This window comes from Triticum aestivum, chromosome 6B (genome assembly GCF_018294505.1).
Source record: "Triticum aestivum cultivar Chinese Spring chromosome 6B, IWGSC CS RefSeq v2.1, whole genome shotgun sequence".
In the NCBI taxonomy this organism is placed as follows: Eukaryota; Viridiplantae; Streptophyta; class Magnoliopsida; order Poales; family Poaceae; genus Triticum; species Triticum aestivum.
The window spans coordinates 27,618,475-27,637,898 of record NC_057810.1 but is presented as its reverse complement, the minus strand read 5'-3'; the positions used below and the strand labels follow the sequence as shown (position 1 = coordinate 27,637,898).

The 19,424-nt window shown below is 46.9% G+C and overlaps 1 long non-coding RNA gene across 1 annotated transcript; it reads right to left on the bottom strand.

Moving 5' to 3' along the window:
* Window positions 1-7,923: 7,923 nt before the first annotated feature.
* On the bottom strand, window positions 7,924-9,146 carry LOC123135513 (uncharacterized). Its single transcript, XR_006466053.1, has 2 exons — window positions 8,641-9,146; window positions 7,924-8,309 (listed from the first exon to the last, which is right to left on the bottom strand). It is a non-coding gene; the product is annotated as an uncharacterized lncRNA (long non-coding RNA).
* Between the last annotated feature and the right edge of the window lie 10,278 nt (window positions 9,147-19,424).

The following is a 19,424-nucleotide window of genomic DNA, read 5'->3' as shown; positions in this document are numbered from 1 at the left end:
TTGATTCCAAGGTTGAGGCGTTTGTTTGCAAACCCTACAGAGGTAAAGAGGTTGCGTGGCATCATGATGAGCGAACTGCAAATAAATATATGAGGCACCAAAAGGATGGGGCTCAGTGGGAATTAATCGACAACAAGTTTCAAGACTTTGCCAAGGATCCTAGAAGTATAAGGCTCGGGGAGTCTACTGACGGGATGAATCCTTTTGGCAATATGAGCACCAATCATGGCACATGGTCAGTGCTTCTGTGCATATATAACCTAGATCCTTGGTTTTGTATGAAGAAAAATGCATTATGATGTCAATGATTATCCAAGGCCCAAAGCAACCTGGAAATGACATCGACATTTACTTTCAGCTATTGGTAGAAGAACTGCTGATAGTGTGGATAGATGTGCCTGCTGTAAAATGTTATGATGCTTACAAAAAGGAGATTTTTTATCATGTTGGTTCTCTGCTTCAGCTTTATAGTTTTTGAACAAATTTAAAGCCTCATCTCTTAATTTTAGAAGATACACGTAACAATATCTAGTGGAGTCATCAATCAACGTCATGAAGTATATCTTTCCACCATTTGTCAACACACTATTCACCTCACAAAGATCAGAATGTATAAGCTCTAGTGGCGCCAAGTCCCTTGCCTATTTAGTCTTATGGGACTTGCGAGGTTGCTTAGCTTGCACACACCCTTAGCACTTGGAGCCCTTGACATTAGTGAATTTCGTAATTAAACTCATATTGGCTAGCCGCATCATGCAACCAAAGTTAATATGACAAAGTTGTGAATGCCAAATATTAGACTCATTATTGTGGCAAACGTGATTAATAACTTTAGTGCAAATATCTGACAAAGAAAGGCAGAACAAGCCTCCGTACTCATAGTCTTTTTCAAAAAATTGTCCATATTTAGAAATTACAGCTTTATTGGACTCGCAAACCAACTTAAAACCATCTCGACATAAACGGGAACCGCTAACGAGATTTTTATTGAAGGAGGGCACATGATGAAAGTTCTTCAGGCGCACGATCTTCCCCGAAGTAAACTTCAGACCGACTGTACTAACACCTCGAACAATGGCATGTGACCCATTCCCCATCAGCACGGGAGAAGTCCCTGTGACCAGGTAACAAGAAAACATGGAGGAATCAACACAAACATGTACATTGGCACCGGTGTCATTTAACAAATAAGGAGATTGACATACTGAAAGGATGGTAGGAAAAATACCGTACCTAGATTCCTTCATATCAGTATCACCGATGGCAACATTAACGGACTTGCCGCTCTTCTCAAGTCTACGCTCCTCAAAGCAGTTATGACATCTCGAAGCCCAGTGATTAGGATCACCGCAGACATGGCATAGTCCCTTCCCCTTCTTATGAGAATTCTTCTTGAAGTTGGTAGGATGTGACGGCTTGTTCTTTGCATCAAACTTGCCTTTGCCCTGAGTTTTGTTCTTGTTATTTTTGAACTTGTTGGGCTGGAAGTTCTTCTTTTGTACCATGTGGGCACTAGAGGCTCCCTCAGCAACTCGAGCGCGGGTGTCTTTCGCTCTCGCCTTCTCTTCAACATCAAGAGTATCAATGAGATCTGAAACGGAAAACTCATGTCTCTTGTGTTTCAGAGATGTAGCAAAATTGTTCCACGAAGGAGGAACCTTGGCAGTGATGCCTCCGGTAACACACACTTGAAGTACTCAAATTCCTTTGCGAGCGACTGTATCTCATGAGCTTGCTGAACAACAGAGCGCTCATCAGTCATCTTGTAGTCATAGTATTGCTCCATGACGTACAACTCACTGCCAGCGTCCAAGGCTCCAAAACTGGCCTCGAGCGCAGCCCACATGTCTTTTCCGTTGTTAAACGACATATACGGATCATCAATGGAATCATCAAAAACACTTAGAAGGGCGCTCTCGAAGAGGCTATTCATCATCTCAAAAGCTTCTTGCTGTCCAGGACTAAGACCGCCCTCAGGCTTGCCCTTGGTGGCGTCATAGCAGTACATGGTATGGAACCAATAAACCGCTCTCGTGCGCCACCTCTTATATTGCACCCCCCATAAAGGTAGGCGGCTTCAGATGCGTAGCAAAACCTCTCGGAGTAAATTGCCAGGTTTTTGGATTGTTGAATATATGATAAAATTACAACGAGATTTAACCCAAATAAACAGTAAATAAATCATGACGACAATAACATAGATTAAACTAATCATGCCGACTAGCATAATAGACGAACGGATCAAATCTAGGGCACATACTAGAAATAAGAATTCTAGCATGATCTCGAACAAGGAGGTCAGAATCACATACCGTGCAGCGGGAGCAGGACCGCCGGTGTTGAGGTTTTCTGCCATGTCGTTGATGAGGAGGTTGTCGAGGTCGGGGAAGAAGTTGTCATTGGCGAAGTCGTCGCTGCCAGCAGTCGCGCAAGTGCGCTTCCCAAAAATCTGATCCCCCTCTCCCCTACAGGATCACGAGAGGTGGGGTTCTGGAGGCCTGTTGTCCCTTCTCGCGGTGCACGCCGGAAGGAGAGATGGAGAAGACTTGCGTGGCGGCGCAATGATCTGGAACGGTGTGAAACCATATGTTGTGGCGGTGGTTAGGGTAAACGTTTGCCTAACTATATAATGCGGGTCGGGTAGGTCGTCGGAGCAAAGCTCACGTCCACGTTGCGATCCAAATGAATAGAAACTGTTTAGTAATTAATGTCTCTGTTAATTATTAATTAATGACTCATTAATTTTTCCGAGTAGTAAAAATATAGACAATGTGCATAGCTTTGTCCTCGGGTCGGCTCATTCCCGAAAACCGACGTGGCGCATCGTGACGTGTCGTGGCGTGGCGACGAGAAAGAGGAGGAGCGCACGTGTAGGTCTTCTCTTCACATGCTCATACAAGTGCTAGAAGAGCTCACCTTATATAGAGGTGCAACTCCCACTGAACTTCCGGGGTGAGACTCAACTTTAGTTCCACTCACACCACTCATAGCCATGCATGAATGGGCCATGAAAATTTCTAATTTTTAGTTAGGCTTTGGGTCAAAGGCCTACTAACAAATTCCAACATAATTATCATTCTTAGCTGTTGAGCCTGATGCTGATTTTTTTTTAACACAGACTGATGCTGATGCTGATACTGATGTTGATGCGATGCATGTGAGATGTGACCCGGATGACAGGCTCGAGATCGGGGCCGACCACAAAGGCAAGCGTTAATCACTCAGTCATTGACTACAGACGCAATGGCGAATACTAAGGACGCGGAGAACTAGAGAAGGATAGCGTTGTAGCAGTGGAGTTCGTCGTGTTGAGGAATGTGTGGCCTTTTACCTAGGAGCTAAATGAAGTTGGCGAGACCGACGAGACGACTGAATTGTGTTGTGGATGAGGTCACAGGATTGCGTTGAGGCTTACCGACTTAGGGGCACAACACAGTAATTGGCTAAATGGTGTTGCTAGATCTCAGTCGACTGAGATTTAACCAAATCTAGTCAAATGACATAACATGTAAGAAAAAAAGAAAATCTAAAAAAATTTTGCGCGGATCACAATGTAAGATCTCACGGATTAGCATCGACTGAGACTTAGCAAGACTATTGACTAAACTCAAAGAAAAGGACATCGGTCGTCGTAGTTGCAGCGACTATTATTGCTTTCATGGATAACAAAGTGTAACACGAGTCTACTACTTTCATGGATGGCATAGCCCAGAGACTATTGTCTCCGAGGATTCCTATGAGATTAGTTGGCAATTCTCATGTGCCCCCATACTGCTAATAGGTAACAAGTGATATCTTGTGGAACTGCATGTGGTCCCATGCTGCGAGTTTTGTCGAGTTTTTGTTTTTGCACACCACCGCAGACGTCTTTTCTAGGCAAAAATTTGCAGGCAGTTAGAACCAATGTTGATGTTCATTGCTAAAGGAATCATGTTTTTTTGGATTTTGCTTTCTATTTGTTAGGATTTTCTATTTCAGTTGGTGTGAAGAAGTTTCAGTTGTGAGGGCTCTGTCAGAGGTCTCCACTCTCCATGTGCAGGACGTGGATGAGAACCTTCGAGAGGGAATTGAGACAGGAAAGGATATGTTGATCCATCCCCATCCACGCGGTGTAGAGCAGGTTTGGCACAGTTGTTGGGACAAACCCGGTGCGGCGACGAACGCCAAGTAGCCTCCGGCGCCGCACACCGGGAGGAGGTAGAAGAATATGAACAGAGGACACTTGATTATGGCGATGAACGCCCCGGTCGCCAAACGGTCTGTATGTTGGCTTCTATTCAACTCAACTGGCTGACCCATACCATGTCAGGCTACAAACCTGGAGACGCACACACGCGAGAGACCACCGGAGACTACATCTTTCTCCTAGCTACTACTCTATCTCTCTCTACCTGCGCACACAGGCACAACACTCTTTATACACAAAGGTGATTGGCACGCACCCACTAACCGGCCTAATTGCATGCACTAACAAACTCACCCGGCTAACAAACTCGATCCAGCTAACAACCAACGCATGCATAGCTACTTGCACGCCCATGCACAACTCGGCTCCAACAAACTCTACGCACGGACGCATTGGGCTGACCGGCACACCCACGACTCCGCTCGTTGCTCCACGACGACGACTCGGTTCATCCACGACCGCCACCACCAGTCAAGATTATGGCTGACAACAGTCACCGGCTTGCCTTCTTTGTCGGTTGACGTGATGGCTTTCTCGTGGGCAGGGAGGCTGCCATCGTGGTAGCCATAAAGGTTGGGCGCATGAATCAGGGGAAGCATCTGAACCTTCCATATGAGGAAGTTTTCTCTAGTGAGTGTTTCGGAAACTTGATTGGAGAAAAGGGAAGCCACCGCGGATGATGAAGAGTCCATTGAAGGTAGATTGCAAAGCTCCGTGTCGTATGGAAGGTGGCTATTACCATGTAAACTGGAAGCATTTATGGCCCTATTTGCTTTAGCATCAGTTTTCTCTCTGCGAATTAGCTTTGCAACTGAAGTACACTCTCAAGTGCTTCAGGCAATTGGACTGAAAATGGTCCACATCTAGATTCAGCTTCAGTGGTAAAGTTGATTCCAAGTAGTTGTTTATGTTAGCTTCTAACGGTTCTTCGTATGAGAGGCTTCTGCCTAATTAAAGCTGAAAGAAACATGGTCTATCGTCATAGCAGGTTAGAGCAACTCCGCCGCGCCCCAACAGGCCCCCCAGGCAACTTTTCACGCGCCGACATCAAAAACATGTCCCAGTCGTGCCCCCAAGACGCCGAATTCTGCCGGCTCGGCCCGTTTTTGTGCCCGGCGATCGCAGGCCGAACCCGGCGCACTGGGGGGCGCTCGGGGGCTCCGGCGCAAGCGAAAAGCACACCTGGGGCTACACTGTCAGGCAAAAAGTCAAGCCAACCTTCCAGATTCGCCTCCCAACCCCCCCCCCCCCCCCCCCCCCCCCCCGCACTCGGCCGCCACCTTGCCGATCCCGAAGCCGCCCACCACCCACCACAGCTAGATAGGCCATTCCCCGCCGGAAAAGAGAAGAGGTTTCGCCGCAGCAGCCTCTCCACCGCCGTCCAGGGGATTTTTTTCGGCGTTCCGGCCGCGCAGAGGCAGTGCACCGGCGGGTGTGCACCCACCACGCCCGCAAGGTGTTCCGTGATTTGTCTGCCCGGCCCGGCGATGGACTCGGACGACGAGGAGGCGCTCGTGGCGTTGCTGGAGGAGGAAGTCGAAGCCGACGTCCAGGAGCAGGAGCACCTCATGGTGCTCGCCGCCCTTGCCGGCCTGCTCGCGAGCAATGAAAAGCCGCGGCGAGGTGACTCGGCGCCGGGGCGGATGAACGCAACGAACCGGCATCGGATGGAAGGCTACAGCATGCTCTACTCCGACTACTTCGCCGACGCTTCATTGCACGGCAAGAAAATATTTCGGCGTCGTTATCGGATGAACCGAAAGCTTTTCCTCAGGATTGTGAATTCCATCTAGGAGTTCGATAGCTACTTCAAGTGCAAGAAGGATTGCACCGGCACACTTGGATTCACATTAATCCATAAGTGCACGAGAGCTATGAGGATGCTTGCATACGGAGCTCCCGGTGATTCACTCGACGACTATGGGCGAATGGCCGAGTCCACGACCATTGAGTGTTTCTATAAGTTCTGCAGGGCAGTGATGGCTGTGTTTGGACCGCAATACTTGCGGCCATCCAATGCTGAAGACACTGATCGGATCCTAGCACAGAATGCAGCAAGTGGATTTCCTGGGATGCTTGAAAGCATCGACTGTATGCATTAAAAATGGAAGAACTATCCATTTGCTTAGCAGGGGTTGTACAAAGGCGCCAAAGGCGGTTGCAGTGTGGTATTTGAGGCAGTGACCATACAGGATCTCTAGATTTGGCACTCTTTCTTTGGGATGTCAGGAACTCACAATGACATCAACGTCTTGCAGTGCTCCCCTGTCTTTGCCAAGCTTGTTGAAGGTCATTCTCCTCCGGTGAACTTCAAGGTCAACGGGCGGCACTACAACAAGGGATACTACCTAGCTGATGGCATCTATCCAACATGGTAGCATTTGTGAAGACTATCTCAAACGTTGTGCCAGGAGGCAAGAAGTCCCACTTTGCCAAGGCTCAGGATCATGCACAAAGGATGTCGAGCGAGCATTTGGTGTGCTCCAATCTCGATTTGTTGTTGTCCGGTACCTTGCTCAGACCGGGTCGAAAAATCAAATGTGGGAGATCATGACTTGTTGTGTCATCTTGCACAATATGAGCATTGAGGGCGAGCAGGTAGAGCCCGTGTTTGACACTGAACAATATTATAGGCAGGGTCCTCTTTCCCAAGTTGATCACCAGCTACCAGCAATCTGGACTGCCTACCTCGGTATGCGTCAGGAGATCCGAGACCCACAGGTGCATCAACAACTACAGCAGGATCTGGTGGAGCACCTATGGAGGATCAAGGGCGACGCCTAGCTCGACGTGTGATGAAATATTAGTTTTTATTTGTTGAACTATATAATTTGTATTGAACTATTTGTTGTTGAACTATTTTGTTGAACTATTTGATTAGTATTGATTTTCTGTGATGAATTATATGATAAAAAAATATTTATGTCGAGAATTCACGCCTAACCACACTGAATATGGGCCGATATCGGGCCTTTTTTGCCGAAAGTGGGCCGAAAAATGGGCCGACATCGGCGCCTGGAGGCGACGGCTGGGTGCCCAACCACCCCCAGAGCTGATTATGCCGCCGGCTCGCTTCAGACGGCGATTTTTATGCCTCCTGGGGGTGCCAACGGCTAGAGATGCTCTTACAGCCTTGATACACAATACAATATTGGGATGGAAAAGCATCATAAGTGGCTTATAAATTAGGCAGGTTAAACCTTGATACACAAGATAAAATCATAACATAATCGGTTTAAGCCTTGTATCTAACTCGACCATGACAGGATCTTAGAAGGTTCTAAACTAATTCCGACAAGCTTCAGGTCTTCATCTACTATGGTTTCTGGGTCATAGGAGGATAGGATGTCCACCGCTCACATGAACGACTCCTTACCTAGAGGCACGTGTACGATCTTTTTGTGGCTATTCCCCCGGCGAGGGTCTCATAGCTCTTATCGAAGGAGAGCTCGACTAACGGAGGGTCGTAGTGCGTGAAGATTTGTGCCACCAGCACCAGACTACCACCATACACACACTTGACCACTCCCAGTATCTTGATATATTTTCTGTAGCTTGCAATACTGATGTATTCCCTTGCTGAAGACGACTCTTGTGGGCCTATATTTCATCCTCTGAGACAACGTGCCTAAGTTGGTGTGCTCTTTTACATCCTATGTGTGTACTTAGTTTCCTCCAATACCTCAAGTGGCTAAGTGAAGTTGACAAGATATCATGTTGAGACCATGGATATGATATTCATGAGAAAAAGTGGACGTATATATAGAAGGAAATAGTTGCATACCAATTAAGACGGGTATGTCATTCTTTAGGCGAGTACTAGGCGCCAGCGCACCGACCAAAACTTTCGGCCAGTTTCGGCCGGTCCACTCTGCACCGTAGGATTAGCATATTGTCAACCATTTAAACTTTATCCTCTACCCTGATACGCATCATCTTTCTTCACAAACCAATGCACGACCCCTGTAGAACTCGGCGCCTAGCTTGCCATAGCAACACCAACTAGCCGTTCCCATCGCCACTCACCGCCTCGCCGTAGCCGCTCGCCGTCTCGCCAGATGCAGCGGAGGCCCGTCAAAACAAATATGCCCCAGCGGTTCCACTGGCCATTGGGCTCTGGAAGCTGGTTGCAATATAATAAATTGTTGGTTCCAGCAAACAAATTCTCTTGTTCCAGCAATAACATGGATCCGGCAAAAAATGAAAAAATGGATGGTGGCAAAAATCAAAGACGGTGGCAGCAAAAAACACAGACGGTGGTAGCAAAAAATTGAAACTGGGTTTCAGCAGCAAAATCACAAACGGGCGGTAGCAAAAATCGAAAAGGCCAATGGCAGCAAAAATCATAGACGGTGGTAGCAAAAATTAGAGGTAGTTCCAGCAAAAAACATCTCAAATTACATATCCTAGCAAAAAAAGTCGCTAATTCCAGCAAAACAAAAGAACGGTTGTACCAAAAAAGGCCGCTGATTGTAGCTCCTGCCAAGGCCGGTTCCAGCATCTCGTCTTCCCGTCGTAGCACGACATAGCCGCCGTTCCAGCACTGCGGCTGGGGCTTGCAGGAGCCGCACCTCTTGATTCCAGCTTTAGATGACAACGGTTGCAGCACCGCCCTCTGCTGGTTCCAGCACCGCTTGTCCTAAAGCTTGCACTACGTCGTGGTAGCAGCAGGGGGGTCGGAACTGGTGTGGTGCTGGTGATTGGCGGAGGAGCAGGAGCTTGATGAACCCCCGAGGGTGGAAAAAGTGAGGTGGGTGCTGTGTGCGACGATTGGCCGACGAGCTGCCATGGCCGGCCGGCACAGCCTGTCGATAGTGCGGGGAGTGGGGGACGCATGGAAGAAGAGGGGAAGACGAGAAAAGGGAAAAGCGGAGCTCGCACACGAGATCCGTCCATGGGCGAGGAGAAAAAGGAGTGGCTCTCGTCGTTCCTGGAGAGATAAGGTAATGGAGAGATAAGATAAGGCAGAGTCAAAGGTGTGACCGGCGGAAACTCAGCCGGTCGACCGGCTATAAGCGTTTCCCCATTCTTTACGAGTGTTGAGAGTTTGTAATGGGGACATCAAAAGCATGAAGTTTCACAATTAACCGCAACGCTTTGCATGCCACCTAAACAATATTAGCATGACTTAGCTCATAGTTCCCTTGCTGCTATCTCACCATTGTTGTGAAGAAGTTCCTATATATTTTTCTCCTCTCAAGTGTGTTAACTGCATAATTGTTCTGATAAGAATAAGAAAATCAATGCTAACGTCATGCCAAACTTCTATTGATAGAACAAAGTCTTTTATTCTTTTTTCTTAAATAACAAAACAATTTCTTGCTTGTCTAGCCAGTATGATAAAAATATTAAGATAAAAGTTACACAAATGCTGAGGCGCAAAAATTCGAACTAATTTTCAGCTGAGGTCTCACACTAACTCCATATGCATGTAACTCTATTTTATTAAATGCCAAGCATACGTATTTGGCGAAACTTTGCCAGATAGGCTTATAGCAGAATGACCAGTGAGCTGTCTGATCCTGGTTGTACGGCTAATATCGCACTGTTCGGTCGACTTTAATCTTACGGAAAAAAAGAGCAGCCAGTGGGAGTCGGACCATCAGATGCGGAATTTTCAAGATAAAAGTTACATGAATTGTGAGGTACGAAATTTCAAACTATTTTTGAGTTGAGGTATCACAGTAATAGTGAGGTGAATTGAGGAACTTAACTCCGTATGCATGACTAGTATCATAGTTGTATCGCTGCTACCTCACAGTTGGTGTGAATAAGTTTTATGTTTTCCCTCTTCTCAACAATGTTAACTATGTAGTACTTCCAATAAGAATAACCAAATGAATGTTAATGTTGTGCCAAAGTTCTATAGATACAGTCAGTCTTTACTTATCTATCTTCTATTATGTACTAATAGCACAATACAGGAAATAAAGAAATTACCGAAAAATTCCCATATTAATCAGAAACATCTAGCCTTAAATCTAACTCACGGGAAATGACCACCATGGTATATACCTAAGAGCCCAATAACTCTTTTTTTTTTGTGGGGAGCCCTATAACTCTTCTCCCCTACATAATTTTTCCAGCCTTCTCTTTCCCATGATCTGGCCATCGTTTTGGTAATTCAGAAAATATCAACTATTCACCCACACAAAAAAAACTCACAGCTATTATGAGTAATTATCTTCTCCACTCTAGTCATAGAAAATTACCTGCATGTGCCAGAATCTTCTTTAACCCTAAATTAATTTTCTATCCCTCTCCCATCATCATATCATACACTCCCTTTGTTCCTAAATATTAAATTTTTAGCTTTTCTCTATTTTTTCAGATCCGTATGCAGCTAGACGTCTTTTAGTGTGTATACTCATTCATTTTAATCCGTATGTAGTCCATATTTCAATACATAAAACATCTTATAGTTAGCAATTGAGAGAGTAATAAAGGAAGGTAATACTCTTGGTGCAGTCACCGGCTTGCATTCTTTGTCAATTGACGTGATGGCTTTCTCGGGCGCAGGGAGGCTGCCATCGTCGTAGCCATAAAGGCTAGGTGCATGAATCTGGGGAAGGATCTGAGGTGAGTTTTTTGGAAACTTCATTGGAGAAAAGAGAAGGCACCGTGGATGATGAAGACGCCATTGAAGGTAGAATGAAAAGCTCGATGTGGTATTGAAGGTTGGATCTGATTACCACTATTGGTATCAGCTTCAATTGCCTTCGGATCACCAAAATCAGCTTTGCCACTCAACTACACTGAGACATGGTGTGACGTGCAAACCCTTGTCCTTGGGCACGCTCCTTACGCAGCCGCCTCCTCCCTCAAAAATTAGAGTTCCTCTGCCTCCCGTCGGTGCTTCTACCGGTCCTGCCTCGTCTCTAGTGGCCTTAGGGTCATGGGGCCGCGGTGGATCCCGGCCCTTGCCGGTGGATGGGCTTCGTTTTTAGATGTGTCTTCGAGATTTGTTACGGCTTTTGTCCTGCTCAGGAAGCCAAGACGGTGGCGGCTCCCTGAAGTGGGAATAAGGGTCTTCCTGCCTAGCCCCCGTCTCGGTGGTGCATGTAGCATCGTCGGTGGGCACATGTAGGTGTGTCTTCGACGGACCTGTCTTTGGTGGAGTTGCTCGGATTTGTTCGTCGTTCGTCTATATTCGTGTGTCTTCCGGTTGGATCCATCCGATCTACGCTACTCATCATCGGTGATGGCTGCTAGTCTAGTGCGCTGGTTCTATGAGGCCTTCGCAAGATCACTTCTCAATTGTCTACTATAACAAGTTTTGCCCGGCTCCTGTGAGGGAAGGGCAATGATGGCGGCACACCTTCGGCTCGCTTCAACGCGTGTAGTTATCGCTAGCTCACTACTAGGAAAAGGCCTATTAATGGCGCACCAGTTTTGCCTACTAATGGCGCACTACTGGTGCGCCATTAGTATCACGCCACTAGTATTTTTTACTAATGACGCATTAGTGGTGCGCCATTAGTATAGGCCACGGTGCGCCATTAGTATAGGCCACTGGTGTGCCATTAGTATAGGCCACGGTGCGTCATTAGTATTTTTGAATTTTGAAGGCGGGAAAATAGTAGTGGCGCACCGTCTAACCCCCACCGTGCGCCATTGCTATTTTTGAATTTTGAATTTGGATCTGGATCGCGATTTTTTTGCCCATTTTTTGTTCGTTTTTTTGCTCGTTTTTTTGCACGATATTATTTCAAATTTTTTTCCTGTTTTTTTATCTTGTACGTTCTTTTGCTGTGTTCTTTTGCCGGAGAGGAGTTCGTCGGAGAGGAGTTCGCCGGAGAGGAGGAGGAGGAGGTGACCGCAGAGGCGCTTGCCTATGTCGCCGGAGAGGAGGAGGACATCGCCGGAGAGGAGTTCACCGGAGCATCGGAGAGGAGGAAGGAAAAACCATGAGGGGATCCGAGGATAGGAGGGAGGAGGAGCTCACCGGAGAGGAGGGAGGAGGAGCTCACCGGAGAGGAGGGAGGAGGAGCTCACCGGAGAGGAGGGAGGAGGAGGTCGCCAGAGAGGAGGAGGAGGAGGTCGCCGGAGAGGAGGAGGAGGAGGTCGCCGGAGAGGAGGAGGGTAGTATGGTGGAGGAGAGATGGGAAGATGGAGTGGAGGAGTGGAGGAGAGGTGGAGTGAAGGAGAAGAATGAAGAGGTAAGGAGGAGAGGACACGCCCAGACATATATATGGCATAGTAATGGCGCACTATTTTTTTATTTTTTATTTATTTTGAATTTTAAAGGCGGGAAGGTACTAATGGCACATCATGGGCAGGTGCGCCATTAGTAACCTTTTTATTTATTTTTTTATTTATTTTGAATTTTGAAGGCGGGAAGATAGTAATGGCGCACCATGGGCAGGTGCGCCATTAGTAAGTTTGAATTTTTTTGAATTTGTTTGCCTCTCCAGATCTTAAAAGCCCGGTATCTTTTTTTCTGTTAGGTTTTTGAGGATTTTGAAAATATTTAACGGGGCTCCCCCAGTTAAATTCGGATGTAACTTTTCGAATAGATGATCTTTCATATAAAAAACTTTTTCATCCGAGTTCGTATGCAAAAGTTATGCCCATTTTTATAAATTCTCGACAGATTTTGCAAAGAAGTCGAAAATTCATGTTTGTAAATTTTGCTAACAACTAGACCACATATCACATTGAATCTTATTTTCTTTTATTGTTTTAACATTTCCATCATTTTCTTTTATTTTTTTTGAAAATGAAAAGGCGGTCGGGGGGTGCATTTGTGGGAATGTTTGGGCGAAATTACTAATGGCGCACCGTGGTGCGCCATTAGTATTTAGTAATGGCGCACCACATGTACAGTACGCTATTAGTGTTCATCTCATCTATAGCCTTTTTCCTAGTAGTGGCTGGTCAATGGACCTGAATGTAATTGTTATTATCTCTAATATTCGTTGTACTGTCATGATTAAAGAGGAATAGATGGGATGTTTCCCCGCAAAAAAAAAGTACACTCGGACGTGCTTCGGGCAATTGCGCTGAAAATGACCTGTATCCAAATTCAGCTTCACTAGAAAAGTTGATTCCAAGTAGTTGTTTGTTTTAGCTTCTGATTTTTCCTACTAGAATTGAGCTAGAGAAAAAAGGTCTACATGTCATAGCAGGTTACAGCCTTGATACACAAGACAATATAGGAACCGGAAAGCCTCATCCATTACTTACAAGTTAGGCATGTTTCAATCTTGACACCAAAGACAAAATCATAACATAATCGGTTCAAGCCTTATTTCTAGCTCAACCATGACGGGATCTTCTAGAAGGTTCTAAACTAATTCTGCCAAACTTCAAGTCTTCATCTACTATGTTTTCCGGGTCATAGGAGGATAGGATGTCCACCGCTCGCATAAGCGATTTGTTACCTAGAGGGGCATATACAAGTCTTCATCTACTATCCTCCTATGATGTCCACCTTATCCACACATAGGATGTCCACCTTACCCACACTTGACCCCTCCAGTATATTGATAGATTGTCTGTAGCCTGCAATACTGATATATTAATTCACTTGCTGAAGGTTGGGCCTATATTTCATCCTCTGAGACAAGGTGCCTAAGTTGTTGTGGAGTTGTACATCCTATGTGTGTATTTAGTTTCCTCCAATATTTCAGATGGCTAAGTGGAGTTGACAAGATATCATGTTGAGACTGGGTATGACATTCATGAGGAGATGTGGATGTATATATAGAAGGAGATAGTTGCATACAAATTAAGACGAGAACGGCGTTTCGGTGCCCGGGTGCATCTGCACCCGGTCAAAAAAAAATCATAAAAAATTCAGAAAAATTCCAAAAAATAATTGGGTGGTAGAAAATTTGATGCGTGAGGTACGCTCCAATTTTCAAAACATTTGGACTTCTGTGCAGCTCTCAGCAAAAAAGAAAATATAAGACTTTTTTAGATCACTACAAAGGGAGTAGCTGCAAACTATGTTCTAGCTACCCATTAAGCAGATGTTGAGGGCGTGATAGCAAAATCGTCAACACATTTATCTCACAGCAATGCATTTTGCTATAAAAAAAGTTTGAGGGGGTGGGGTGGGGGGGGGGGGGGGGGGGGGGGGTTGAAGCATTCGCTTGGCTGAGACGCTCCACTAAATGACTGGCCTATTTTTCTTTTCTATGCTTTTACTTGTATTTCTGAAGCAGATAAATTGTTACTTAAATTTCCTAAAATACTTCATCATGCTTTAAAAATATATTAACACAGTGTTAGGAAAATGTTCACGCAACTTATAAAAATGTTGATAACATCCAAAGAATAATTTTAGTGATGCTTAGTAAATGTTCCCTCATTTAAAAAAAATGTACATGACATTTGAATAAAAATGCTTATACAATATAAAAAAAATTAAAAAAATGTTCATGTCACTCTAAAAGAGATGTTCATGCAGTTTAGAAAAAGATTGTGACATTTTTCAAAATCAAATATAAAAACAATCATTTTATATTTTAAAATTTTAACACATATTGAAAAACATGTTCAAAAACATATATTTGAAAAAATGTTAGCCTTGTATTTAAAGAACTTAAATGTGTATAAAAACTATGATGATGTATACTAGAAATGTACAACAATGTGTATGAAAACAGTGTTAACCATGTATTTGAAAAACAATTATGTATAAAACATGTTCATGCTGTATATGCAAAATGTACAAGGTGTATGAGAAAAATGGGCATCTGTTGGAAAAATAAAGAAAAAAGGAAACCAGATACAGAAACCCAAACCCAGAAGAAAACCGTCAAAAATCAACATCAAAAACCAAAAAGGAACGAGCCAACACACCAAAGGCGGGCCCAGTTCAATTCAAGGGTATTCACTTGAATACCCATTATTTTCGCCAAGAGATTATGTATATATAGAGTGCGTATCATGTAGTGTAGGAACAATTATCGAGATATACACACAATAACGGGTTGTATCGCTTCCAGCCGAAGGATTAGCCAGCGCACCTCGTGCTTCTCTCCTCCCTTCACCTAGTAGCACTAGTAGAAAACAGGGCTTTGCTTCGGGCCTGACCAGCCCATTAGTCCCGGTTCAGGTATTAACCGGGACCCTTGGGGGAATTCGTCCTGGTTCGTGAGGCCAGGGGGCCGGCCGGGGCCTCGTGGGCATTGGCCCCGATTCGTGTGGAACCATTTGTCCCGGTTCCAGGCACGAACCAGGATTAATGGTCCTCGCTCCTGGCTCACAACCATTGGTCCCGATTCGTGGCTTGAACCGGGACAGAATGCTGGGATTTAGTCCCAGTTTCTACCACGAACCGGGACAAATTAGTTGCCTATATATATCCCATCGCTACAGCAGAGCACTCCACAGTGCTTTATTTTTTCTGGCCGGCGAGGGGAGGGCATTCGGGTGCTCTAGCTCACCTCCTATGCACATGAGATGTTCGATGAAATGTCTGAGCCACACTAGTTAATCTTTCTCCTCTCGAAACTCGACCTTCGAACTCTATTTTCCCCGAGATTTGTCTAGGTTTAGCGGTCCGTCACGTCCCGTCCCCGTCTTCACCGCCGTCGATCGCCCGCGCCGATCTCGTCGCCGGCACGACCGTGGTGAGCCTCTTGTTCTTAACTTCTTTCTGGAAGAAAAAAATTCTCACTTGAGATAGATACTTGTCTAATTTTCTTACTTTTATTATTCCTTGTTATTATATAGTGCGATGGTTTTGGTATCCGCCCCCATCGGCCCTCGTCCTTTCTATGATTCGGATGTGGTATATATTATCTTTTGATAACTATTAAGTTCATTTATTGTTTATGACAATTATGTCGACCAACGTGACATAGATTTTATTTATCTAGGAGGTGGTTGAACCAGAAATTCCAACCAACCCTATTGTCGATAGGTTAAATTTAGTTGAAGAAGAAAACAATTACTTCAAGGAAAAAATAAAAAAAATCTGGAGGATAAGATGATATTGGAGTTGCATGTTGTGGATGTGGTCGATGATCACAAGATCAAGATGGATGCAATGCGATTGAAGAATAGAAAGATTAGAAAATAGGCCATTCATACCAAGGCTTGGTATCACTATGCAGTTGGATCAGTTATTACCTTGGTTACGATTATGATCGCATTTGTTGTTGCACTGAAATATTTTACATAATTTCAATGTATGGTTTAGTTGTGACGCCCGGATAAGCAAGCTACAGTAACCTCTGCTAATGACGCCATGTCACCTCCGTTACTATCGCTAATCTCGCGTTAGTTCAAAACGATTCGAATTCAAATTTGAATTTTTGGCAAACAAACAAAGTTTTCAAACTTTAAAACAAAATATTCGGACCGTGTCAAATATTGCATAGATAATTATGGTGAAGTAAACACATTTTTATAAAATGCCTAAATACTTTTAAATGAATTAAAATAGAAAATAAATAAGAAAAGAAAATACAAAAGCAAAGACAAAACAAAACAAACAAAAAAAAGCCCCCCTGGCCAACGGGGCCTGACGGCCCAGCTCACCGGCCAGGCCGGGCCACCTGGCCCAGCCGGCCGACCCGCCCCTGCCTTATCCCCACGAGGGGGAAAACCCTAACCCACCCCATCGCCCCACTTCCCTCCCCCGACACCACCTCTCCCCCCCTCCCGATCCAGATTGGATCGGGATTGAACCACCCCGCTCCCCTGACGACGCCCGCTTCGCCGGACCTCCACCCCGTCGAACGCCGCCCCCTGCCTCCTCCCAGGCGCCCCCCACTCGACTGGATCGAGGAGGGGCTAGATCCAGCGCCGCCCCAACGCGCCTCGACGCCGACGCCCATCCGCTGCGTCTTTGCCCGTCGTCGCCGGACTGCCGCCGCCTCATCCTCTCCCTCGTCGGACCTCCCCGACCTTCGTCAAGCCCGCTGCCCCGTCCCTACAAACCCCGGTGAGGACCCCGGTCCTCCTCTCTCCCTCGCCCCGCGACCAACGCCTGTGCCCACCATTGCTCCGCTCCGGCCGCGCCCACGCCTCGCGTGCTCCGGCCCCGCGCTCACCGCGGTCGGGCCGTGCCCTGGCCATGCGCCGCACCGTCCGGCTGTGCCCTTCGTCCCGCGGACACCGCGCCACTGCCACCCGCGCCGTCCTCGCGGCCACCACGGCCTTGGCCGCGCCCGCTCGACCCGCGGCCTCGTCGACCTCCCATGCGCCTTCTTCCCCTGGCCACATCCACTCCGGCCTCCCACCCACACATGCCCCGCTCACCTTCCCTGCTGGTCCCGACCACCGCTGCGGCCAGCGCGCCCAGGGCCGCGCCCTGGCGCTCGTGCCTCGTTCCGGCTGTCTGGCTTGGCCACAACCACTCCCCCTCTGGCCCGCGGCCCACCCTAGCACCGCCCTGCTGCTCTCCTGCCGGCGTCCCCCTCCGGTGATTGCCCGACCTCCCTGGCCTCGTCACGCCCTGCGGGCGAGCGCTCGCTTGGGTGCTTCTGCACCCGCTATCGCCCGAACCGCTATGGCCCCTCTGGGCCACAGACATGTGGGTCCCAGCCCCAGAACGATTAAAAAAGGAGAAATAAAAAAAAATAATGAATATAAATTTAATTAATTAATTAACTTAATTAATCTTGTTTAATTAACATAATTAATTAACTAACCTAACTAATATGTTAATTAAACTAATTACTTTGGTTAATTAGTTAACGGAGTATGACATGCGGGACCCACATGTCAGTTGACCAGTCAACGCCTCTGTGGACTGCTGACGTCATGCTGACGTCAGCGTGCACAGTTTTGGATAATGTTGATTAAATTAATTAAATAAATCCTAAAAATGATTAATCTTTCAAAATTAATATAAAATAAACCGTAGCTCGGATGAAAAAACTTTATACATGAAAGTTGCTCAGAACGACGAGGCGATTCCGGATATGCAACCCGTTCGTTCGCCACACACCCCTAACCTATCGAACTCGCAACTTTCCCCCTCCGGCTCCTCTGCCCGAAAACACGGAACCCCGGGAATACTTCCCGGATGCTTCCCCCTTCACCGGTATCACCGATGTCCTAGTGCTGAACGGACAGCACCTCCGCGTTCAACACACGTACGGGACAGGGATGTCTCCTCCTTCTTGATCCAGCAAGGGGGAAGGAGAGGTTGAGGAAGGTAGCTCCAAGGGCAGCACGACGGCGTGGTGCAGTTGGTGCAGCAGTATTCCGACAGAGCTTCGCCGAGCACGTACGGAGGAGGAGAGGTGTTGGGGAGGGGAGGGGCTGCGCCTTGAGTTGTGTTGTTCACCAGCCCTCCCCTCACCCCTCTATATATAGGGGAAGAGGCAAGGGGGGCCGGCCCTCTAGGGAAAACCCTAGGGGGGGGGGCAGCGGCCAAAAGGAGAGGGAAAGGGTGGCTTGCCCCCCAAGCTAGGGGGGCGCCCCCTTTAGGGTTTCCCCTCCCCTTGCCCTAGCCGCATGGGCCTAGGTGGGGAGGCCCGCCCAACCCACTAGGGGATGGCTCCCTCTCCCACACAACCCATGTGCCCCCCCGGGAGGGGTGGCCCCACCCGATGGACCCCCGGAACCCTTCCGGTGGTCCAGGTACAATACCGGTATGACCCCGAAACTTTCCGGTGCCCGTTTAACAACTTCCCATATATAAAACTTTACCTCCGGACCATTCCGGAACTCCTCGTGACGTCCGGGATCTCATCCGGGACTCCGAACAACATTCGGTAATCACATACTAGTCTTCCTAACAACCCTAGCGTCACCGAACCTTAAGTGTGTAGACCCTACGGGCTCGGGAGACATGCAGACATGACCGAGACCACTCTCGGGCAATAACCAACAGCGGGGTCTGGATACCCATGTTGGCTCCCACATGCTCCTCGATGATTTCATCGGTTGAACCACGATGTCGAGGATTCGATCAAACCCTGTATACAATTCCCTTTGTCTGTCGGTACGTTACTTGTCCGAGACTCGATCGTCGGTATCCCAATACCTTGTTCAGCCTCGTTACCGGCAAGTCACTTTACTCGTACCGTAATGCATGATCCCGTGGCCAACACATTGGTCACCTTGAGCTCATTATGATGATGCATTACCGAGTGGGACCAGAGATACCTCTCCGTCATACGGAGTGACAAATCCCAGTCTCGATCCGCATAAAACAATAGATACTTTCAGAGATACCTGTAGTGCACCTTTATAGTCACCCAGTTACGTTGTGACGTTTGATACACCCAAAGCACTCCTACGGTATCCAGGAGTTACACGCTCCCATGGT